This window comes from Lycorma delicatula, chromosome 4 (genome assembly GCF_047948215.1).
Source record: "Lycorma delicatula isolate Av1 chromosome 4, ASM4794821v1, whole genome shotgun sequence".
Taxonomy (NCBI): Eukaryota; Metazoa; Arthropoda; class Insecta; order Hemiptera; family Fulgoridae; genus Lycorma; species Lycorma delicatula.
In genome coordinates this window covers 75,428,392-75,455,781 of record NC_134458.1, presented here as the reverse complement: position 1 = coordinate 75,455,781, position 27,390 = coordinate 75,428,392, and the positions used below count along the sequence as shown (strand labels likewise).

Sequence of the window (27,390 nt, the reverse complement as noted above, 5' to 3'; positions counted from 1 at the left end):
AAACTCCTCCTTATCACTAAACTCCACCCTCTTCCTCTTCTTCGCTACCGAAGAAAGAGGTTCTCCAGAACGCGGGTTTTTACGTGGACCTTCTGTTACGAAAGTTGTGGAAGCTGTTGTTTCCATAAACCTATGTATCGTCAGTTAATATGTCACAAGGTGCGGGCGGAGAGACGGTTGGGCATGCTCCGGATCAATGATCGTGCCTGAGTTCCCCCAATCACCCGCCTCCGACAAATTTATCCCCGGCCGGGGAGTCAGGTACTGCCTGACCCACGATACCGACATCCCAGGGCTCGCACGTAGCAGTAAGGGCTCCGATACCCTTATCCATGGGACAATCCCTGCCAGAGACCAAAGTGACTGACTCACACTGGACGGCGCAAAACTTCGTCAGAGCAAGCTCACAGCAGCCCACCTACAACCCGGCTCCACAACCGTGAAGAGGGATGGACACTCCCCGTCCGCCCGCCACCAGCGTCAGCAAACAGATCACAGTCATTCCTCCCACCACCGCTGCAAACAGCGAAACCGAGAAGCACAACCGCAACCAGCTCGAATAGCTCGGGACCACCAATCCCGTACTCCAAATGGAGTTCCTGAGCAAGACCATAAGTAGAGGTGGTACCGAAGTACCATGTCGTGCCCGTCCCAGACGTTAGCATAGATGTTGCTGTACGGACGTGGAGTTGGATTTATCGGGAGTATAGTTATTATAATAATAATAATTAACTGTTGCTGTAAATTATTACTGTTGTTGTTGTTATTATCTTTTCAATTATTAATTCATTTCTAACAAAGTTATTATCTCTAACTTCTACTTACGCTGCATACGCTAAGTAATATAATAATTTACTTATTATCTCGTGTTTTGGTGGTTTATATTTTATTTTTTTAATTATTAAAAAATTACTTTTTCCGCCTTTTTGAAGTCTTACACCTGATTTGCAAAATTTATATTTTTATATTTTGTGCATTTCGGTAAACCTTACATTACTTCGTTTGAGCCAGCTTGATTATTTACACTATTGTTGCATAATAATTATTACAAAATTTTAACTTTGGAGGCCAATTTCAGGCGACGGCCGACCGCGGACATTCGTATATTTGTGTAATCCTCTAACGTTATTTAATCCGAATCAAAATCAAAATCTGAAACAAAAAATGTTCGCCCACATACGCGACATGCATATTAAATCCAATAACGAAATGTTTGTTCGTCGAATATAACTGAACCGGGTAGATGTTAAATTGTCAATTTTTCGCACAGGAAGACAAGCGATAACCCTTGCGTCACTACGACAGAACTAAGAGAAGACAATCTAATTAAGGTCTAACTGGAAAGATCACTGAAAAGGAAACTAAAAGAAGGTGCAGTAGAAAAAAGTGATTCATGATATTAAAAACGGTTACAAATAAAAATAAATTAAGGAAAACGCGTGAAACAGACCGGAATGAATATGTTTGTTACTTGTATTAAAAATCTGCTTGAGAGAAAACTAATTTAGGTTAACGAAGGTAACCTAATGTCTAATTAAAAAACAAAAAAACAACTGTATCGTTTATTATCGGGAAGAAAAACGAAGCTGGAACAATTTTTACTTGAGTTTTACCATTTTTTTTTGTTTTTTTTTAATATAATATTCTTCACAATAAATCCGGTTTTATATTATGTATATTAAAAAAAAAGTTAATACAGAACAAAAAGAGGTGACACGTTATAATAATGCATTTCGAGGTCACAATTAATTTTAGTTTAAAATAACCGAACCGCTTTAATTCATTTTTTCTGTTATTATAATAAACATAAAGCTACTATTAAACTACTGCCAAGATGGTTTTTTTATTCATTTTGCGCAATTTAGAAAAAATTAGGAAAAATATACTGGATTTTCTGCTAAAGTATTCTTTTATTTGCAGCCTGTTTTCATTCTGACATACCCTTTCTTAAAAATATATTGTGCAATATTTATAATGAATTACGTAGTTTATTATAAAATATTTTACATAAATTAAAATTTATTACTTTGACTGTATATTAATTAATTTTTCTCAATTTATCGTTGATGATTGTGTAAGAAATAAATTTTATCGATGTTATGGAGCTTATATCTTCCTGGAATACACTGAAACTTAATAATAGCTTCATAATGACAGTAGTCATTGTAAAGTGATTTTCTTTTCATCAAATAAAAGATGGTATATTGAAAGAGTCGCATGTAGCCGTTGTGATTGGACTGTTATTTCATCATATTATTTTTTTATACAAATATTACATATATATATTAAACAACAACCTTTGTGTTACATATTTTTAATTGAAATGTTTGAAAATCAAGTATTATATCTGTATGAATAGAAAAAATACCATTATTTCTTTTTCTTACCTCACAATAAACGGTTATAATTTCTTACGGTTCCTTCCATCTAGCTCAAGACTGGTAACCAATTATTTGAAACGTGAAAGGAAATGTGTTTTTTTAAAGAAAGAAATTCTTACACTGAATTGACAATTGCAAAATATCTGAAAAAATATGAATAAATTTGTATATATATATATACACACAATAATAACATATATTATTTATACAGAAAATATTTATTATTTTATATTTATATATATAAAATCCTCTTTCCAGTTAATTTTATTCAAATGTACATATTTAAAAAAAAAATTAAAGACATTCATTTCTGACACTGGTTAATTTATTCTTAAATAGAAAAATAATGATATAAGAAAAATGTTTAAAAAATTTTAAAAAATCTATATTTTTTACTTTTACTGAGCCCGTACCCCCAAAATCACCTCCCAAGAATTTTTTATTTTTTATTTTTCTAGTCATGTTAAATGGAAGAAACTAAAAAAATCCACTAAAAAATGTGCAACCAATAAAAAGTTAAGATTTATTTTCTGCGGGGGAGGGGCTGAATTACAATAAAATTTTATTGTAATATTATTAAAAATCAAAAAAATTGATATTTTAAATTTTAATCGGCTCCCCTATCCACAATATTCCTTCCAAAGTAGTTTTTTAGGGGGGCGGGGTCTTTTCATTACTACTATGCATAGGAAAACATAAAAATGTTCAGTTAAAAAATATGCAGTAAAAAAAAAAAGATAGCTTTTTCGATTTTTGAGGAAGGGGAAGAGTTTAAGGGCAAAATATATATTTTTTTTAATGGTGAGATCAGCATATACGCATGTACTGGGGTTATATTTGCAAAATTTTGAGAAAACTTACCCTAAAGAAACTATCTACCTCGCCACCTGTACATACTGACCTCAAAATATCACCAACAAATTTCCTCATATACATTAATCTCTGTGCCAAATTTCATCAAATTCGATTCATCCAATCAAAAGTTTTTAAGCTTCAAACACGCCAACACACGTACGAACATTAACCCTCACTTTTTTGGGTCCTTAGATCAAGAAACGTCGAGAAATAAAAAAAAACCCATACCCTTTTGTTAAACTGATTACTACACTTTCTTTCTTGCAGCATAGCTTTAGATCTACGATGCCAGGAAAATAAAAATTACAAAAGAATTACTAAAAATCTTTCCTTCGAATGTGCTTAACCAATAAAAAATTTAATTTTCTCCGTTTCATGGTCAGTTTCAACGGCTTTACTTACACTCAGCTCATTGTAAATATTTACTTGTTTGAAACAATGTTTTACTCTTTATACACACTATCTTTATCAGATTATCAAAACGAATGTATCAGTTTTATTTAATTTGTTTTATCTATCTCTGGTTATTGTAGCTATTATTTGAAACAATTACCGGTAACTGAGAAACGTCTGATCGAAAAACCTTGGGCCAGTTCCATAGGAAAAGGCAGTAGACAGTTAATAAGAAATATTTTTAAATTGAAGAACACAGCGAGGAGGTATCTTGCTGCCAAACGTAGGGGTTACCGACGTCAAACAAAGGAGTTTATAAACGGCTCGGAGGTAACTACATCTCGTAACATGTCAAGTTGTGAATAGCCCGATACACTTCAGTCGAAGAAATAGTCCAAAAACTACTTTTTTATGATCTTTTACCAAAAATGAGCGTCATATTCATTATTATTTTTCTCCATAATTACATTAGGATTTTTTAACATACGTAATTATGACGGTTTATTAGGCCTTTCAATCCGAAGCACGCTTCATAAGTTCATATTACCAAGTTACGGAAATAAGAATCTTCACAAGGAATAATAAATCCGTCAAAAGATTCCACCCTTCTGTCAAATCGTCGTGAAACAATCTTAGTCGATAATATTTAAATTTCAATTCCTGTTCTTAGACTTGTTCTCGATATTTGCAGTCAAACGCAAGCCTGTATGATAGAAATTTGATGACTCCGAAACAAGTCGTTTGTTTTCTAAAGTTCTAGGGCTACCTGATCGTGAAGAATCTCCAAAATAGGAAAATGTTGACGGGTCAGTAGTAAAACATCTTGCGTGCAATGTTTCATAGACGGAACAGTATTTTTTCCATCGATAAATAGCATGAAAACTCGAGTTTCGTTTAATTAAACGCCACTACTCCCACTGAAGATAAAAAAATGGACCGACAATGAATAGTAATTATATTAGCTGTTTACTGTTAGTATAAAACCAAAATTTCAATTCTTTATAAAGCGTTATAGAATTTCACTCTGCATACAAAGGAAAACGACTCGGCCCACTACTCATCACCATGACTGATGAGTATTTAGGTTTTGTTGAGAGTATCTTACAGTGCGTTCTATCCCATAAATTTTTCATTTTATTCAAAACTGAAGTGAATTAGGTAGACTTATCTATGTCGGGGTGGCACCAAAGTTAAACCTCTTTCTTTGTAGGAGGTCTACTGATCGATACCTAGCCATAATTGATAAATTTTAACACCATCAGTTCCTCGGTTCTAATTTCCGGCCATCGTTCAATGTTGCCTTCTGATTAACAAAAATACTAGCCTGACTAGGTAGGACATAAACAACATGTACATGTAAACGATCACTCGAAGAAGTGAAGCGGCTATTTACCGGTCTTCATTAAACAGTCTTTCAAATAAAGAAATATTCAATTCGCATACACGCACCGATTGACTGGTATTATTTGTCAGAGTTTAGAAAGGGTAAACATGTAAACGCAGAGTAGCTATACCTGGGTGTCTGAATAAGTGACGACACTGCTATTATCACAATATGAAGGGGGCAGTTTACAGGGACAGGACGTATAAGTAGCAAAATGCCAATCGTCCAACCATCCATTCCCAGCGTGCGCATCAACAAACTTTAAACTCTTGACGAGTAATATATTTTACTACATCGTATACATTTATGTTCCAGTTATATATTAAACTGATGTAGTTATTATACATAAATCACTTTAATTAACTCTGATTTACATCTTGGTTATAAGTTAATATTTTTAAAATATTTACAGAGGCCCATTTCCGCTTAATATACATTGTTTTTTTTTTTTCATTTGATGCTACATTTTATTCAAAATAAAGTTTACCAAAAGATTTTAATATGAAAATAATTAACGCTTACAAAACTTGTTAGCCGTAACTTGTATAAAGTTTTATTTATTTTTAACGGAGAGTTGTTTTCGGCTGTCGGATTTTTTTTTATACTTACTTTGATTTGATACGTTCCAGATAAAAATAAAAACAAAAGTTTTTACAAGAATAGAATTTGAAAAAAACATCTTATAGAACCTCTCCCGAATAAGAAATAATTGCAGAAAAAATATTAAGTAATTCAGTTAGTTGTCAAATACAAAACAAAAAAAAAGACTAAAATATCAGCGATTCGATTGTAAGAGTCTTTGTAATATAAATAGTAGAAAATCTGCTCACCACTAAAAACACAACAAATTGTTTATATAAAAATTATTCTGTAATTATTTTTAGTAAAAATAAATGGAGTTAATTTTTCTTACCAAGAGTAATTAATATTTATAGAATAAGGAAATATAACGTTGCTTATTATTAAGTTAATAATAACGTATTTTTCCCATAAAACTGATCTTGAAAGAATTACAGAGGATAAATTATTTACACTTAATTGTTTTACTCACATGTTACACCATAGAAAGAAGTATTCCATGTATGTTTATTGCGTTTCAACGATTGCAATAAGCAATTCAGTATTTCTCAGAAATAAAATATTTTATTTCTCTTTGAATAAAAAGAGACAAAATATTAATCATTTGTCGATAAGTGACATTTAGTAAAAACCCGTTTCATTATTTCTATATTTACTGTTATTTTTCGTGTAGTTTCTTACTTTCCTTGAAAACCTAAACTAATGTTTTTCAAACAGGGAAATAAGTTTTTTTTTCAGATTAGTAAACGATAAATTCCTGAATAATAAAATTGCAGTTCTAACTAAACTTTATACTTGACAGTACAAGATGATATTTTCCAAAAGTATTGTTTGTTAATTTATAAAGAAAAAATCATAAAATCAACAGGTTTATAAATGCTGCAGATGTTACTTACAATTATAAAATAAGTTAAAATAGTCCAGGAAAAATGTCGATTAAAATCGAATACAAACTAAAATATTAGCAAGTGATATTCAATTTTATGCTTGTATCTATGAATGTGTTAAATATGCAAAACGTTTTCTCCAACTTAAATTATGAAATTATAACTTATAATAATTAGTATTATTTGTTTTTATAATCATCAGACAGGCGAGTTGGGTTTTAAATATTTCTTAACTAAAAACATTAAGACGGTTCTTTGTATAAATATTCAAGGCAAAGCAGATCCGAGAAACAGAGACGTGAATACTGTCCTAGATAAAGCCACACAATACTTATATAAAAAAATTTTCATTTTAGGGATTAAAAAAACACTATTAAAGGTGCAGTTTGTAACTAGTACATCCGCTAAAATATAATGAAGCGTCAATAAATCAAACTGTAAAAAAACATAGGTATTCACCTACGTATTAGTTGGGCATTTCTGAGTTAGTACAGAAAAAAATTAAAAATATACATGTATACTTCTTTTAGAGAATCAATAAAAATGTAAAATCCAAATAGTTTTAATGAATCAAAAACTTAATTCTTTATAAAGCGAAATTTACAGAACGTAAGGAAAAAATTCTAAACTTTCATAAATGAAATTATGAAAGGTCTCGCCTTTTCATCGGGAGGTCCCAGGTTCGAATCCCGGTCAGAGAAATATTCAAAGCTTATATGGTGAATTAATAATAAAAAATAAATAAAAAGTAAAAAGAAAGTACAAACAAAAGAACAAATTCCTACTAAATGCGATGCGGTTAAAAATATTTAATAAATGACTAATCATTTTCACTCGATTCTCGATTTTGTAAACTGTGATACGGAAGTTGCAAATTGATGGTTAGTAAATGATGCTGGTAAGACAGGGTTCCCGGTTTTAAACGCGAATAAAATCGTGTAAAATCCTCTAAAAGAACTTACGGTAGAGAGAATGGTTCCGATGAAGATAACAAGACGGATAATATCAGTGCATGGTCTATTCGTATTGAAGCTTTTATTGCATTAGAGATTTCATCAGTTACATAAAAGCGTCAAAACCTGAAGAGCAAAACTATACAGAAGCCGTTGTTATTTTCTCAATATACCGAAACGATAAAAATGGCTGATATATTTATATAAAGAATTTGAGAAATTTAATATTATTTAATTTTTATTCAAAGCCAAAAACAACTACCAGACGCACAGTTGCTCGAATAGAATATGATGATTTAGAAAGGGATGAAGATAAAATTTATAAAGATTATAATTTAGCAATAAAAAATCATGGCCCTCGTGCGAGGCAATGCAATGGGCTTCCCACGGGAAGCCCATTATTATTAAACAAACTTTATTAAATTTATTTAATTTTTTTGTATTCAACGAAAATTTAATTTTATTATTTTTTTGTTGATATTATTCATTTGATTGATTTGAATCATTCAATTCAAATCCAGCTAACACAGTGAAACAGGCACATAATTCACAGTTCATTAATTCAATTCATTAAAGTTTTATGCTTCAACTGGCAAATCTCCACTATTTTATATATATACATTACCGGTAACAAGGATTCCAACGCGGGGTCGTTCATCTAAATCAGTTCGGCCGTTGAGCTGCTACGGTGAAACATACATACATAGATACAACATACACCCAACCTAAATATATTACACTCTTTTTGGGCAGTCGTTTAAAAAAAAGTGGATAGGGTAGTTTTCTATATTTTATTATTACGAGGATTTGGAAAAAATTATACAGGGAAACGATATATTTTACAACTTTCTTTGAAGACTATTCAAAAGTTACAGGATCTAATTTTGTAAAAACCTGTAATTTTATAGGCGACAAATAGAATAGAATAAAGGCGACAAATAAAAATTTATAAAAAAATTTATAAGGCGACAAATAAAAATAGAATAGAATTGAATTCTAACTTAGGAACTTAGAGTTAATTTTTAGTTAAAATAAAATATGGATAGCGCTCGACAAATCATTTACATTTTATACGCTACATAAATTAAAAAAATAAATTACAAATGCTACGAGGTAGAACTTAAAGAGTCTTCCTATTTACTAAAATTACTTAATTTTTTGGTTTGTTATTTCTATAAATCATGCGAAATTTTTAAATCAAAATTCTTTAATTATCTTTTATTAACCTACGTGCAATCGCATGATTTCTACCAAAGTCTACTTTCTTTTTTTTTTGTTAGTGTAACCAAAAGATTCTTTCTTTACCTTTATCTCTCTCCCCTTCACTTTCTCTCTCTATATATATATATTTATATTACAAATGTCAGAAAATTTATATTCATAATAAGTCAGTTGATTAAAAAATGAGTTTTTAAATTTTACTTTCTCAAGACGTATTAAAAGAAAAAATTAACGCCGCCGATTAACTTTTTTGGATACATTTTTTAAATTCTGAAAAAGAACTCTACTCCAGTTTTGGCAAAATTGTATTTTTTTTTGTGGTAAAAGGATAAAGATCGATAAAAAAAATAACATTTTTAATAACGTTGTTGATATTTTAACCGGTTTCTTTTTGATTATAAAATCAAAGTCATTATAATACCTGGTTACAATTATAGTTTCTTAGAAAATTATTAACTTCATTAAATTTTTTCAATTTACTTTTCAAAGTGTTTTGTGACGTTTAATTAAATAAAATGTTTAATTAATTCCAGTTTATTCTGCATCGACTTATTGCTTTATTATAATTAAAATAATAATAAAACTTAGGTATAAGTGATATTAAATTTTTATTATTTTTTAATTAATAGAAAAATAATAAATGCAGTTATTTTAAAGTTACGTAAAATAAACAATAAATGGACTTTAATTAAATGTATAATAAATGCTAATAAAAAATATTTAATAAATTTAACGAGTTTCTTCTATAGAAATTAGATAATTTATTTAAACTGAAATGACTGCATGAATCTCAGAATCATACTGATGAACAGGGCGGTTCAGGAGGTAAGAGAGATAATTTGGAAGTTGATTCTAGAGCTTCAAATAAGGAAACAAAATTTATACAAATATGTTCGAAAACGCTTTGTTATCGAGTTACGGCTAGCAAAAATCTTCACCCGGATTTCAGGTTCCCGTGTGAAATGAGGTCATACTGTAATTTTTAAGGAGTTATATACGGTGTAAACTTAATGATTTCTTATGTGTTTTGGTATGAAAATGGAATACAACAGGTCCCTGAACGTCTCACGTAGCTTTCATAATATCCCACGTAAAACAGAAACATTCGGTGACGAAAAAAACATTTTTTAGGTTTAAATTTGTTAAATGATTAATAAATGAGAAAATTTTATTATCAAAAACCGGTCGAGAATGATATATCGTTGAAAAGCTCCCAAGAAAAGCTTATTACTGCAGTTAAGAAAAATTCCAATATCCAAATGTTTCAAAATTGAATCCCCGCTTTATTTAGAGACCGACTGTATACACATTTTTGGCCGAGTCGGTTGCAATCAAAAGTGGAGGTGCACAACTAGATATTACAACAGTCCTAAATACAAAATGTCAACTTTCTACAGCTAATCGTTTTTGACTTATGCGAGATACATACATACAGACGTCACGCCGAAACTAGTCAAATTGGATTCAGGGATGGTCAAAATGGATATTTCCGTTGAAATCTAAAAACCGAAATTTTTCGCGATTACAATACTTGCTACTTCGTGCAAGGAAGTAAAAAAGCGGTGATTTTTAAAAATACTGTTTGCTGAAACAAAGTATTTTTAAAAAATCAGTTCTTTTTTTTAATTTTAATAATTTCATAAAGATTTTTAATATGTTATTCAAGCAAAAACAAAGAAAAACCCGTAAAAATTACCTATGCCATCCTTTTTTTTTTCTTTTTTTGTTAGAATAAATCTAAGGTGAAACCTCTTTAAAAAAAAAAAAAAAATGAAAATTTAAAACGATATTTCACGAATATTTTCGTCATATAAACAGCTTATTTCGATATAAAAAAACAAAACAATTGTCCAATAAATATAATTTAATGCAGTTATATTTCTTTAAACTTTATTATTTAATAATATGTACTGTATAATTTGGCAGCCGATTAAAGCTGTTCTTGATGCACTGTTCAGAAAATCTACAATTTTACTGTTGAAATCGTCAATAAATTACAGTAAAAACAAATAAATTTAGCCTAATTTCTCCTATACAATAATAATACAAAATATCACATATACAAGTATGTAAACACATTTTTATTGAATAATATATAGAAAGGTATCCTAGCAGTAGAACAAAATTAAAATTATAACTTTAAAGTAGACTAAATTTAGTGCCTTTCAATTATTTAAATTATTTTTTTACTTTATGTTTACATGTGTGCTATGTAATATTCCTACTTCTTCAGATGGCCATATGATTGTTAAAAAAGATAACAAAAATCATTTAAAAATCAATAACTAAAATAGCTATTTTTTTTTCATTAATTCAATAAAATTTAAATCATGTAAAATTTCAATTTAAAATTAACTTTTATAATTCATCTGATGAAGTATTAGTAGAAAGTGCTCTTAAGAATACATAAGGCGAATCGTTATTAAAATATATATATAATAAAGTGCAAATTAATCCGAACACAGATGTTATTTAATAAAAAGTAATTTCATTTAGAAAAAAAAAAATCATATCTGTACAATTTGTGATAATCTAATAATTAATATATCCTCGTTTATTCTTAGTCACATCACATACACGATTTGGCATCGATTCAACAAATGTACTACACATTTATTTTTATTTCTTCATCATAAGATCATACTAATATTATTGCTTTAACGGGGTAGATTTTTGTGTGACAATTCATTTTTTAGCCGTTTTTTGATTATTACCAAAATATTCAATTGGGTTTAAGTCTGGGGAGTTGCCTAGCCACTGCATCTCTTTAATATTTCGTTCTTCGAAAACCTTTTCCATTTTTTTGCCAGTTTGGCATGACGCCAAATCTTCTAGCAACACTCCCTTGCCTTGTAGAAATTTGTGACACAATCCTTTCTTTCAGAATCTTGATATATTCATCACTTTTCAACGTACTATCTAGAGGAATTAATGAACAAGGGCTTTTAAATGTGAAACAACCCCAAAATAGTTTTTTTCTGGGTATATTTAACTGATTGTTGGATATCAGCCAGTGATGTATTTTCATCTGATGCTTTTCTAACGTATGGAACCCTTTGCCCATGAACATAAAAATGTGACTAGTCAAAAAACGTAACATTTTTCCGCTCTTCTTTGGTCCAGTTAGCATGCGCTTTGGCCAACAAGAACTTTTTTTTGCACCCTGCTGATGTTAAAAGCTGCTTTTTAGCTGGCCAACGAGCTTTCCGTCCAGCAACAAGAAGTTGACGTCTAACAGTTGTCACGTGTAAATTTGTTCCGGTGGCTGCTAATTCTCGATTAAGATCCACAGCAGATAATTTTGGGTCAAGATTACCTTTTCTCAATAATAACCGATCCTGTATTAGAATAGTTTTCTTTTGCGGCCACATTTGTCTTTCCTTTGAGGTGGAAAGGAAACATTTTTTAAAACTCTTTTACGATAGCATTCACTGTCCTTAGTCCAACACCACACTAAGAAGTTATTTGTCGTTCTGTCATACCGGTATGCTCAGAAAGAGAAACAATTTTCGAACTCTTTCTTGGAGTTACGTCTACATATGTATATTCAAGAAACATAGTACAAAAAATACGATTTTGTAATAAAAAAATGAATAACTTTCTCAAAACACTATTTATGACATGAAAATCCCTAAATAACCAAAGAAAAATAACCTCACATTACCCTGATAACTTAAAGAATGGTTGTGTGGTCAAGCAATCTACAACATAGAACAAACAAAAAATTCCCTTCGTTCGGAATTTGCATGCTATTCTGTGTATGTATATAACACAATTTATCTCCATTACTAGATTACATCATATTTTGAAATTCTACAAACAAATTTGTGTTGTTTTAGCTGTTCCAGATGTAATTTTAGTAGAAAGAAAAAAAAATTAGAAGTAAAACTGAAGTATAGATATACACAATCAACAGAATACGTTAATTTTTCTACTAAACTTTATAAAAAAATACGGTCAACATATCAGTACGAAAACAAACGCATTCTGGTTAAATTTTAAAATCATATACATTTGCCAATCTCCGTGGCAGAGTGGTAGCCTTTCATCTGGAGGTCCTGGGCTCGAATCCCGGTCAGGCATGGCATTTTTCATACTCTACAAAGTCCTATATTATATACAAATGTACAAGCTTCAGAGCTTCTGTGTAATTCATTTACCAAAAACTAAATAAATATATATAATATACAGAGAAATACATCTATGGGAAATTTTACTAACACAGTATACTCTTTCCTAAGAGTAAAAAAAAAAACATAGAAATGCATTATTTAAAAAACCCATAGATGTTTATTAATTAACAATTTTAATTTAAAAAAACCAGTAAACGAATGCAGTAAAAAATTCATGAAGTGTAGCGCTTTATTATTGCCTTTTATATTTTCATATTAAGGAATTGCTAACTGAATAAGTCTTATTACAGATGATTTTTAGTGGCATTTTTAATTTAATCTATGAATTTTTAATTAAAAATTAAGAACGGAAGTTTTCGAATTGGTTAACAACGTATAAAACGAAATACACACACATATATATATATAAAATTTATACTTCATTTTGTTCACAACACTGTAATTTTATCTTAGAATTAACTTGTCCTTACGGGTATGTTGACCTGGTAAAGATACTAGTTGAAACATAATAAGGAATTGAAAAATAAACAAAAAGATTATTAGTTTGTTGCATAACTGATGATTCAGTAGAATTACACAAAAAAAGGATCTCATTTAGCAAGAAAAAATGTATATACCTGAGAAATAAAATCACCCGGCATAAATATAATAAAACTATATTGTACGTTGTATTATATGTCGAAAGTAATCTAATGTTAAATTTATTCAACAGGGAAAAAGATTTATTTTAATTTTATTAAAGATATAAGTAATTTTTATAGATACTTAATTTAATAAAAACTAGTAATTATTTTGTTATCAAACTAGTCAAATGACTACTTAGATGTTTTTCAACGAACGATCAGTTCGTTACTGAATTCAGTATTATATCTGTATGATCACTTTTATCTCGAATTTTGATTTTGGATTAACATCGTTAAAGGATTATGAAAATACACGAATGATCGCGACAGGCCGTCGGGTTCACCTCAAAATGCCCGCCAAAATTAAAATTTTGTAATCATTACGCAATATCGGCGTAATCTATCAATTTGATTTAAACGCACTAATATAAGGTTCACTATAATGAATAAAATATATAAATATACATTTTTTAAATCACGTGTAAAACCCCGAAATGGCGGAAAAACTAACTTTTTAATCATTTAAAAAAAAATATTGCTTAAAACCACCAAAACACGAGATAAATAAATTATATAAACATAGCGTATGTAGGACCCCCCCAACAGAGATTTTGTTAGAGATAACTCGGTTAGAAATGAATTAATAGTTGAGAGAACAGTAAAAATAATGAGAATGTTCGTTCAGGAAAGTTTTACTAGACTTTCCATTGATAACTAGTTTATATTCCTTTCTTTTCTGTGCTAATCGTTTAATCAACGTTCTTTACTTTATTATAAATTCTTAGGTACTTGTATTATACTACATACTAATAGTTGTCTTCTACAGTTTTTCGCCCTACATACGCTTATATTTCCGAATTAATGTTTTAATATGTTCCTCGTGAGCTTATTCTTTTCTTTTAAAGATTCTACCTCGAATTTCTAATTTTCAATAATTTTATTACGTAATATTTCTAAATCTCTGGTTTTCATGCTCCCAATTACCTACGTCTTGCCGCTAAAAAGCGCTAAATTGAAAATAAATATTTTACGAATTTATTTGTATTTCCCAGACTGCATTTAATGATGGAGGTTTTTGTCTGCATAAAAGCTCTCCTTTCTCGGGCCAATTTGCATTTCGTGCTTTCTTTATTTCTTCTACTCTTAATGGTTTTACTACCTTAAAAACAACATTCTACAGGGGTTTTGTCACGTACCACGATCTTAATTTATAATTCATCATTATTATTTTTCTTTATAATTTACTACATTTCATACATTTTATTTAAGTCTTATTTATTTTCAATCGGAATTTTTTTCTCGACAATAAATTCCTATAATTTATAGCATTTTTTCTGGTAAAATAAAACAAAGCAAATTTTTAACTTTTTATTATTTACCCTTTGGCTGTTATATCCCTCATAAATTTTTATTCCTTCTGTATACAATTTTAAAAGCAATATTAATTTCTCTCTATTTTAGCTTGCTTTTTTTCGTCTTCCGTACTTATTAATAATAAGTCCTGTCGTATTGTAAAAAACCTTTATATTTCGATCCATTTATCTTAAACAATGGAAAAAATTAATTTCATCTCATATAATCAAATGCTTTTTCGAGATCTAAACGTTTCACGCAGGAGAGACAACCGCTAGCGATATTATTATTCTCTATAAAATAATGAAACGTGGATTATGTATGATATAATGAAGAAATATTTGGAAGGTTTCAAATTTTGATAACATAGATTTTTATAATTTATACTATATCTTAACCTAAAACTAAACAAATAAAGATATTAAAATAAAATTTAAAAAAATATTGTTAAGATAAATAAATAAACTAAATAATAGAAACTAATTAAATTGGAATCATTCTCTACATAACAAAACACGACCTCTAATTAAAAAATTTGATTTAAAAATTTAATCTTAAAGACAAAAATAAAATAATAATCGTATTCATACAAACAAAAAAAGTAATAAAAAAAAGAAAAGAGATTACAATAAAAAAAGTACAACTTATCCTCTTAAAGATTAGAAGATAATGTTACGAAGTAGTAATTCTTATAATAGTTATTGTAAGTTACAATTACTCTAAACCTGTAATTCTAAAGCTTAAATGACAAATACCTGAAAAATATAATTTAACCAATTATTAAAAAAATCTACGTTTAGTGTCTTCCTTTAACTACTGATAATTACAGGGGTAACTTTTTAATTAATAATTATTTTATCATAAATTGATAACGAATTATTTACTGTAGCCAAATTCTGTTCTTACAATGAAATCCAAGAAATTTTGAGATCGGGAGATGAACTTGACAATCAATCGCCTCGTTAAAGAATTCAGCCGGCTATTCCTTGAATCGGTCGGCGACAGTTTAATAAAGGACGACGTTATCGGTTTGCATGAGTTTTCTGCTCAAAAGTTCTTTGAATAATAGGAAAACATAAAAACTCGGACTGTATCGAGGATGGTTCACTATTTCCTATCGAAACTTTTGCAACGATTTTTTTTTTTTTTAAGCGTGAAGATACACAATATGGCGAAGCAGAAATATCCTCCTAACGAAAAGGCCACGTTGACGGCTCCATATAGCTCGTCGTAACTATTTTAGGGTACACACCACCTTTCCGCGATGATAATTCTTCCTCGAGTCCCATAATCAATTAAAATTATGACATTTTAGTTCCCAAAAAATGTCGATAATGGTAGATTATAAGTCACTGTACGTGTTTGTTCTTCTTTCGTTGATTAATCGACATAGTTTTCCTCGTTCACCACATCTTCTATACAAAATTCGATTAGCTGTCGATAAATTTCAGCAGGGCGAATGTTTTCAAAATTTAAAATACGAATCCCTAATCGCATATCTCAATTGTACCGTTGAAGACTCGTGTAATTAATAGATGCTAAGAATATGGAACTGACTGACATTGTCGCAGATAAGTTAAGACGTTGCCCCGACTAGACTGTATCCTGAAGTATCAGCTTGCGTTGTTAATAAATGCGATCGGGTATTATTTTAACTATGACCCTCCTAATTTACCTGAACATGAAAATCGATTTATTCTGCCGATAAACTGGAAACGTCTTGAATCATATGATTACAGGGATGGATTCAATACCGATCAAAAATTTGATGCTTATATAGTTCCCAAATAGTTTTTATTTGGAAAATTTTATCTCGAGTAATATATCCAACTTTGATGGATTTATTTTTTTTTTTATTGATGAGATAAAATTAATTATATATATGAATAAGTCATCAACTAGAATAAGCTAGAAAATTACGGGGGTATGATAGGGAAAAAATTTGGTTATATATAAAGAAATGACAAACCTTGCAAAGATTAGAACCCGGGATTTTCCAAATAAAAGGGTGAGGCATTTAGCATTCCACCAGATACACCAGCATGTTGTTTACATTGTTCATACTAAGAAGCGACATGTCAACAATCTTGTGAATCACAGTGGAATTATTTGTAAATATATATTTTTAAACCGGTTAGTAGTAGTCAAAGTTAAAATTTTACGCATTTCTTGGAACGTGTCGATTGTTTTCCCGCTGCATGTAATGACGTAAACGTGGAACTGATATTGGATATGAAAGTAACAAGTGAGTAAAAGCGGTTTTTTCTCTTGCGTGCGGACAACCGAAGGAAGCATTACATTATAATAATAATAAGCGAAATGAGTGGTAAAATGGAGGGGGTCAGATTATGAAGGCGGAATCGTGGACACCACTCAAGATCAAGGTGAAGTCAGCTAAGTAAAGTGCTTGCTTAGCTCGAGTCGGCTTGAGAGCGGGGGTAGTCTACCTATAGCGTGCTAGAAGTAATCCGCTAGCCTTCTGCCATTGTCACTCCGCCGTAGTCAGTCCGTGGTTGACCGACCTGCATCGTAGAGTTAGCCTGGCTGTGCTGGTGAGCCGATTCGGTTGTGGTGTTATGTATTGATCTTAAACCTGGTAAGAGCTCTAAGTTAATTTATTACACTTAATTAAAAAAAAAAAAAAATAATAATAAAAAAATGATTAATGGACAAAAAATTAAAAATTGTCGTTATATTAAAATGGCTTAAGCAAAACTTGAATTACTTTTGCAACCGATCTTGTAAGACAAGTTTGATACAACGTTCTACGCTCGGCATCACCCATTGTTCTCAAGCACAACTGTTTTCTTTCTTTTCTTAAACCTTGATCGTCAACAAAAACGATGACAGAGTTTTTTTGATAAAAGTTTAAGGTTATAATAAAATAATTTAAGTTCCTTTCCACCGATACAAAAAGACTTTACAAATAATAGTAATAAATCGATGAATAAAATTATTAAAGGAAACTAATTTTTAAAATTTGTTTAAAATTTACACAACAATGTTTTGAAATAAAATTTTATTGAACTGTATGATAATTAAGAAAGAATATAATTAAAACTCTTTAACACTTAATTATAGATTAAAACAAATATTTATAATTTTTTCCTTTGTCATTCTGTCACAAACATAACTGAAAAAAATTAATAAAAAATAGCATAATCTTCTACAAAAAAAAAAAAACAAAAAAACAACAACAGATAAATAAAAAATGAACGAAAAGTATTGAACAGAGTTAATTTAGTAGAACAAACAATTTTCGTTTACCTATACAATCTAAATGGTTATGTATTGTCATTCATTATAAAAATACCATCTCTTCCAGTAAATTTATTAAAAAGAGTAAATGTAGACGCTACGGTAGTTAATTTTTTTAACATAAATATTATTTTTATATAAAATTAAAAGTTCACGTAAATAATTACAAACTTTTTTTATAACAGTATAATACACACTTATATAATTTGATTAAAATGTACGTAATATATACTGTATTGCATTATTAAATTGTACGATATACATATGTATATATATATATGTTCTTACATCTAACATAGATATTTTTTTCTTAGCATCTATTGTTTAAGTAAGAAACGCTTTAAGCGAGTAGAGGTAAAACATTGTAAGTTGAATTTGTATGCACAAATATTAATATTTTTTTGTTTTATTTCATAAATACGAGTACAAGTAATTTTTTTTTTTACTATACAATATTGCTATTATTCGTTTTACGATTTTTTTTTATGTTTTGCTTTTTAATGAACGGTTATTTTTAATATTTACTGATTATGAATGGCGCACTTAGTTATAATTTTTATAGATGGTCCTTCGGCGTTTTTCTTTGTTATATTTAGATAATATCAGTTTTTAACTCTACATTTTTAAAAATCGATTAAAATGCATATTTTTTGATATGAAGTGCATAAATTAATGGGATATTAAATTTTTAAGTCTAATTCATCGATACATTTTTATCTACACAGCAGTATTTGTTTAATGTTTTTACCCAAATTGTCGAGTAAATTGTATAAATTAAAAAAAAAAATACGTCATAAACATTTACGTTAAAAGAAATGAATGGTAATACTAAAATCTATTGTAATAATTTTGATAGGATGAGGAATTAAAACTATGGAATTTTAACGTTATGCGATTAATGAATACCTTTATTAAGAAGTGCCTAAAAATTATTTGCCGGTAATCGATAGAATTCAGGTCACACTTTTGATAATAAATTTTCACTGTTTTTAAATTGTTAAATTAAATTTCTCATTATAATATAATTGATTGTAGTCAAAGTTAATCGAACTAAAATAAAATTTGATGTAAAATACTCGATTCGAATGAAACTAATACGGTGTATTTCTCTCTGATAATAAAGGGCTAAATTTCAATATAGTATACACCACTCCAACAAAAAAATCCATATCGTATCCATGATTCTACTAAGGCACACTACATCACATTCATAATTGCACTTTACAAAAACAACTTTTAATTTTCCTTATTTTCGATAAGGAAATTCTTGTACTTTTATTAATTCAATATCTCTCTAGTACTACCACGACACACACGCACGCGCGCACGCGTTATATTTGTAAAAAACTAAGTTGTCTTTATAGCCTTGTATTAAAAAGTTTATTTGCAGGTTAATGATTTGTTTAATAAGAAAATTTCTAAAATAAATTAAAATCTATAAAACAAATTTATTTGTAATAAAAAAAAAAGTAATAATATGCGTTGTATTTTATATTTATAAATAGATTTTCAGATTATAATATTTTAAAACATTGTAATCCACGTTTCACCGGTATAAAAATTATGATTATATACTTTAAAAACTTTTTATTCAATACCTTGTCACGTATCGACGGTTTTGTTTTTGTGCCAATATTCTGTTTTTATTTCCATAGTTTTTTCTTATTTTCTATCAATATTTAAAAATAATCTTAAACGGAATTAAAATTGTTTACAAGGAACACTTTATTATTTTCATTATTAAACTAAGTTGAAAATAATTCGATCATCTTTTATTAACGTTTTCATATATATATATATATGTGTGTGTGTGTGTGTGTGTGTGTGTGTGTGTGTGTGTGTGTGTGTGTGTGTGTGTGTGTGTGTGTGTGTGTGTGTGTGTGTGTGTGTGACATGTAATTTTGTACGTTCTTCACATTTGGTTTTTCATCTAATGTAAATAATTTTTAATATTTTATTTGATACAGAGGAATAAGGAAAACTAACAGCAAAATTAATAAATTCTATAATGCAATTAATACTAAGAAATACCGGTTTGTATGTATCTGTATATAATATCAATACTACAAAAAGGATGCTTGTATTTGTATAAAAACAAATATAAATATAGTGTATCAATTAGCAGTATTTTTTTTTTTTTTTGTATTAAATATTTCTATTTAATTTATTTATTTATTTTTAGTGAAAACGATCTTCCCATTTAAGTTTCTAAGTGTATTTTTATTTACTTTTGCTAATTAACCCTGTATCTGCTGATGATGAAACTTAGATGGGCATTTCGGTTGTTAATCGAAATGCCCATCTAAGTTTTAAATTTCAATCTTTTGTAAACATTTCTCTTATCGATTGTGTGTAATGATCTTTTTTCAAACCTCATCCTTTGTATTCTAAGAATAAAAATTAAAAAAAACTGGCCACAAGTTAAACGTTTTCGGTATTTGCAGAGCGTAAAAATGTAACTCGTCTTTTAGTGATAACTCTGAAAATTAATTTTACCATTACTAATTTACTTCTTATTATCCCTACTCTGATAGCGATTCATTTTTTATATTTATAAAATAATAATTTCTCATAAATTTGTTGAAATAATACAAATTTAGAAAGTCAATTTATTTATTTTTTTGTTTTTTGTAAAAGGTATATTTTTCCTAAGAGTATAATAATGGTTGAAAACTGTTCCTAAAGTGACAATGATACGGATAGAAAAACGAAATAAAATTTTTAATAAAATCAAATAAATGACTAAGATATTTAATTTTCTTTTTAAAAGAAAAACAATTATATAATAAGGATGCTTTTAATTTTTTTTATACAAACTAAAAAAAAATAAATAAATCAAGTTTTTATCACGTCCAATTTCCTCAGTATCACCTCACCACTTCCTCCGATCATTAAAAAAAATAATAAAATCAATGCATTTAATATACAAAATAGTATATACATTTTACGTTTATATAACATATATATATATATATATATATATATATATATATATATATATATATATATATATATATGTGTGTGTTACGTTTCCAAATTTTGATAAGTTTTAATTCAAAACCTTAGAATTTTGAGAAGCCTAAAGAAATTCTGGAATGGGTTTATTTTCTGACCGATAGTAACATAAATGTATAAAACGTAAATATTGAATATGTTAGGTATTCAAACTCTTTATACGCTTTTCTCCTCTATTTAAAGGATAAAACTACATTTTACTTTAATTACAATTTTTTCCTTTTTTCGATTTTGGTTCATTATTCTCAGAAAATTAAACTTTTGTACCTTTTTGTTTTGTATATAACAAAATTTATCCGAATTCCGTCAGAGCATTTATTTATAAAAAAATTATTTAACTTTGGCTGAAGATATTCATATGAAGAGAGTTTGACGGTCAGCAAGGTAAATAAATTGATTACATTAAACATTATTTTGATATATAGTAATAACACTTTTTTAAATGGTGCTTTATTAACGTTAACAGTTAATATTAAAGTAATTAATTTGGAGTACCTTCTGCTATCATTATTATTATTATTATTATTATCAAGAATAAATCTTATTAAAAATAAAAATCAAATTTATTTACCTGTACTGAAAAAAAGTAAATCTAAATTGGTCTCTCTTGTTTTTAATTTTTAACAGTATTTTGTACGTCACTTTTTAAATTTGTTCCTAAATGAAAAATAAATGTTATTTCTACATGAACTTAATAAAAATACGTTGTTTAAATTCAGTAACGTTTTTAATTACTGATATTCCCCTTTAATTTGAAAAAAAAATTAACAGAAACTGAGTAAAGTAATTATTTTTTTAGTAATTTTATCTTATATACGCTCGTGCGCGTGCGCAACTTTAATTTTAGGGAAATTATTATATATATAAAACCCGAATTACTCGTATTCTTATACATGTGCAGGCGGAGATAAATGTTGCCAAATACCTAAATAAAATGATTTCTGAATAAATGAACTAGCTACACATTTATACAGATTATTTTAATCGTAAAAAGTTATAAAACATGAAATACAAATAACACACCTTTCATATTCTTCTCTTTAATATTGGAAAAACAACTCCTTTTTTTGTTGCAAATTTTTGGAATTTTTATTCAGTTACTTTGTTAATAGATCTGTAAACGAAGTTTTTGTACCAGTTTTGAATTGGTTTGTAATAATATTTAATGCAAACAAAGCCAACACATCACAATCACGCGAGCAAACACACACACACACACAAAATATTAACCTCAACATTAATCTAAACACTGAAAATTGAAATCACGAAGCGTTTTAAGATCTATTACACTTCGTACCAAATACTTTGTGCCGACTAAATATGAGAAAATTGACTCTCAAAATGATCTCTCCTTAAAAATAATCAGCACTTTACACCCGGCTTAATAGGGATAACGAAGAGTGAACGGTTTTTTGATCCCTTTTTCACCGTGCTAATTAAAAACATACCAGCATTTCGAGGACAGCGTAATGGAGGTGATATTCAGACCTACAAGTGACATCTTCACTCTGTTGTATAGTGAACACTTTCTTAGATGCCCTCCGAATCTTAGGTATTTTACACGGATCGCTTGTAAGAAAGACATAAACAAATAAGTAAAACAATAAATTAAGATACATTTTTACGTATAAAATGTATAAGATATTAAATGGAATAAAACACTTTTAAAACAAATCAGTTTGTTTTTCTCGAACACGCATATAAATTTAATAAAAATTCCAGCTAATGCTTCATCGTTAATTCATAATTCTTAAAAGAGAAAGATGGTAACTTCGCTAGACTGTATATCACTGTAATATTTTTTCTAACTAGACTACTACGCACCTCACTTTCCAAAATTTCAACTCTTAGTTGGCTTTTTTTGTATCTAGGGACATATTTTGGTAGATATTTGGCAAATTTAATACAACCTAAATAAAACAAACAAAACCGACGTTATAACTAAGAATTCTTTAAGATAAATTAATACTAATAATATATATATATATATATATTCGTAATTGGTTAATTCATTAAAAAATTATCCTGCAAAGTATTTTAAAAACTGGAAAAGAACTGATTCTTTAAAATCATTAACATGATTTTAATAAAAAATATACTAGTATTAAAAAAAAAGACAATATTTAAGAAATCAAAAAAAAAAATACCTTATTAATACGTAAATATACAGTGTGAAAGAAGTCGTTTGATGATCAGCAACAATTACATAAGTACAGTAGAGGAAGTACTTTGATAACGAACCGTTCGCCTCATTTTTTAAATAAATTTTTTTTATTTCTTAGCACCTCTATTACAAGCGTTTTAATTCATTAAAGAAAAGAAACAAGTTAAATGATTAAAATATGACTTAATCAAGCTGAAACTTTGCTAGAGATCATTATGGATATGATAAAAAAGGAAATAAGATTTTAAAATGTTATCTCGCCCTGTTAAGTAGATTTCATAAGAAAGCTAACTATTTTTATTTTAACTTTAAATTTCCGCTTTTATTATTTTTTTGTGTGTAAGCAAGGATAAAAATAAAAACCTCTTTTTTGTATGCATAAATATTTGCGAACTCCGATATAATTTTTCCTCGTACATTTTTTAAACGATTACATAATATCATGATAGATACAAAGCATGTACTGTATTAATAACCCTTTTGTGTAACTATAACGCTTCGCTCAAATCGTAATATCATTAGTGATATTCACTGTAGTTTTAATTATACGAATAAAATTAAAATAAAAAGAGATGAAGAGGAAAAAGAAAACTTTTATGTAAGTTTTATATATTTATTTTATTAAATTTTGTATTTGTTTTAAATTCTAGTTCTTTTATTTTCATACTAAAAACAAAATCCAGCTGTTTGTTTTTAATAAATTTGAGAGCATGTAAGATAGTATCGAAGTAAAAAATAAAAAATTTAAATCGTATCTCGAATAAGCTGAATGGTAATTTAAAAATAAAATCCTATCTCTAGTATTGACATTAAAAATCAAACATATTTGTATCTCTTAATGATCAGAAGTATTGTTTTACATTTAAATTAAAATACTATTAAAAAATAAAAATTATTTACTTTTTTTTTGTACAAAATAAGATTATTTAATAAATCTAGGCCGTTGCATGTCGGTGAAACATTATTAATTCTGTTTTGTTTTATAGTACCAGTGTTACAATATTTGCATACATTAAATACACAACTGCCATTAAAATACAAAAATGTAACCTATTTTTAAAAATAATTAAAATATTTTTATTATATGCCGTATATATATATATATATATATATATATATATATATATATATAACGACCTTCCGTTTTAAGCTGTAATCAGCTCTTTTATAGGTTAAACAGTGCGCTTTGAAAACGCTTAATAAAGATATATATAGGATATACACTCATTATGAATAACATAACATATATTTTTCATAACATATTGTTATGAAAAATTAATTATAGTATATAAACAAGAGGTTTCTAAGCTGGTTCTGAAGGTAAATTTCCTAAGGCTATTCGTGTCCATTAAAAAATTAATATCATTCAGCTCCCTTAAATAACAAAAAGAGATGTATTTCAAATTTTGTGAAATATATGTTAATTATAAATACTTAAGTATTATGTGCAATAATAAATATTTAATAATAAAAATAGAATACTTTAAGTTTCCAGTACACAGACTGCTCGCCATAAATATCACAGATACAGTTACATTTTTTTTTAGCAAATTAGATTTAAACCGATTAATCGATTGTACATTTAAATTTATCTAAAAATAATAACGCAAAAGTATAGTACAAGGCGTACCACATACTTATATTGGTGGAAATTTTTATAATGCAACGATGGACATTTTAATAACCTTGAAGGTTTCACTCCGTGTTGAAAACGTCTGTTTTTAATATTCGTAGGGGTATTTAACAGATATAACTGTGTTACTAATTAAGCCGGTATTATATTTTTAGAACGTTGTCTGAAAAAACGATCGGTACGTTAAACCGGCACTGACGTATTGTTAGCACCTAAACGTCCACATGCTATAAAATAACCTACGACATAAAGGAAGTAATTTATTTAATGAACAAAAGGATCGCCGCTCAATACTACCGCATATAGGGAAGAAATTACTATATCAGTTAAAATTAAACTATTGATTTTTATTTTAAGTTATACGTTTTTCAGTATTTTTTTTTAATTCAGTACCTCGATCTCATTAAATTTCTGTATGGTTTTTTCCTACATTTTTAACTCCCTCCTTGCAGCGATACACATTACTTACTTTTTGCTGTTTACTCCATTGTTATTTTATATTATTTTACTGTTTTTATTATATATTTAATTTTATTGTTTACTTTTTACACCCGATGGCCGACCCCCAAATCGGATGTGCGTTTTTTACCATAATTGCTTTCATTATTCCCCAGCAATCTTTTAACGGATTGACCGATTTCAATGCGGGTTTTTTTTCAAAATGATTTATATCCTTTTCCCTTTCTTGTTATTTTAAAATTTTGTATTGCTTAAATATTGTGTGATAGCTCCACGTGCAAATATATCGTCAGAACAAGTATTCTTTTGGGCAAGCGCTTAAACCAACTTATATGTGTATGTGTATGTGTGTATGTATATATATATATATATATATATATATGTGTGCACTAACATTTTTTCTGACCGTGGTTTTTTAAAATTATTTAATTTTTTCTTATTAACAGAATTATTTTTACTTTACATTTTTTGTCCTCTTCAAAAAAATTAAAAAAATAGGAATATATATGTAGATATTATTTTACTGATTGTCTTGGATTTTGTTAATTAATTTAATTTTTCTTTTTGCCTAAGTGACCTAATTTATTGGATGTATTATTCATCATTGATGTCAGTTAGTAATTTGGTTCATTTATTTCCTTTTTTTTAAGTTGTATTATTTACACTTTATATGTTTTAATAATTTAACTTTTATTACCGTTATTCGTGTTTCTGGATGTACTGTGTTTTTTTTTTTTATGTAGCTAGGTTAACCTTTTAAGAAATAACTAACCTTGGCTCAACTTTTGCTTTAAAATGTTAAAACCGATAAATTACTGTACCTTAAACAATAAGAGAGAATTTTCTTGAAAAACAATAATTTAATATTAATATAAGTTAAAGGTCAAATCACCAACACTAACTGTTGAAAAGCTAAGAAAACTTTGACTGTCGTTTAGAAGAAAAATCAATTTTTTAGCTTTCTACTTATCTATAATAATAGGTAAAAATCTCTAATAAATTATAGGCGAATACGAAGAAAACTTAATTCAGAAAACAAATTTACCAAATTTATCTTTCATTTTGTATGGGGATTAATTTACGTTGCCTAATTATTTAAATAGTTAAAAAAAATTTAATATTTTATTGTTTTGTTTAGTTATTGCTTGACCAATTTTTCAAAATATATAATTAAACGGTTATCTGTAAAGAGAACAAATGTTATTTAAAATGCCATCTTATTTTTTATGAGCGACACGTATAAAAGAATACTTTTATAAGGTAATAAAATACGAGATTTTAGCCGAGAATTGATCCCGGGATCCTCAGTAGATTAGTCGATTACTACATCGATTGAGATACCCGAGTGAATATTAATCGGTTAACTGGATTATGAGTTACGTTGAATAAGGACGGAGTTTCATACACATCTACACTCATATTGTATGCAGTATTATTTCATATTTGCTTTTTTTGATAGTTTTTATATTTTTCCAAGAAAGCAGATTTTTCTATTTTTCTTTAAAAAATACTTAATAAAAATTTTTTCGTGTAAATAATAATTATTTTGGATAATAATATAAAACGTTATATATACTGTAAATTCACTTAATCTGATTAGTCTGCTACAAATACTTCATATGCAATGAACATGAAAATCATATTTTATGTTTTCAAATACAATCAATTGTTAAACATATTAAATATAGGCTATGTGTATTAATTAATTTATATTAAGTCAATTAGGACTTATAAATAAATTAAACAGAGTTTTACAAAAAAAGAATATCTCGGTTTTAAAGCTATTTAACTCTTAACTTTGACTTACAGTAATGAATTACATATGAAATGAAAGAATTACTCTTGCAGTTTTTCCTGACCGTGTTCAATGTGAGGACGCATGTCTGGGGTAATGGAATCTACAGCTATTTCAATTCGGGAATATACACAAGAGTGTATCGAAGGCACATACACAAGGTTCTTTAAAAAATCCCAAAGAAAAAATAGACACGGGGTCAGATAGGATGACCTTGGAAGTCATAGCAAACAAGCTCTATCATCGAGCCCATGCTGACCCGTTCAGCGGTTTGAAAGACGTCATTTAACTGATAAGTTGCTTA

The 27,390-nt window shown here is 28.2% G+C and overlaps 1 protein-coding gene across 2 annotated transcripts in view; it reads left to right on the top strand.

The window, feature by feature from the left end:
• LOC142323567 (hexuronate transporter) overlaps window positions 1-27,390 on the top strand; it is a 246,739-nt gene that overhangs the window by 104,943 nt on the left and 114,406 nt on the right. Inside the window, exon 1 of one of the 2 annotated variants that reach the window (XM_075363370.1) lies at window positions 17,114-17,358. The exons of the other annotated variant lie outside the window; for it this stretch is intronic. The gene's annotated coding sequence lies outside the window, so the exon portion shown is untranslated. Of the gene's footprint in view, window positions 1-17,113; window positions 17,359-27,390 lie in introns of those variants that run through there. 2 annotated transcript variants of the gene reach the window in all.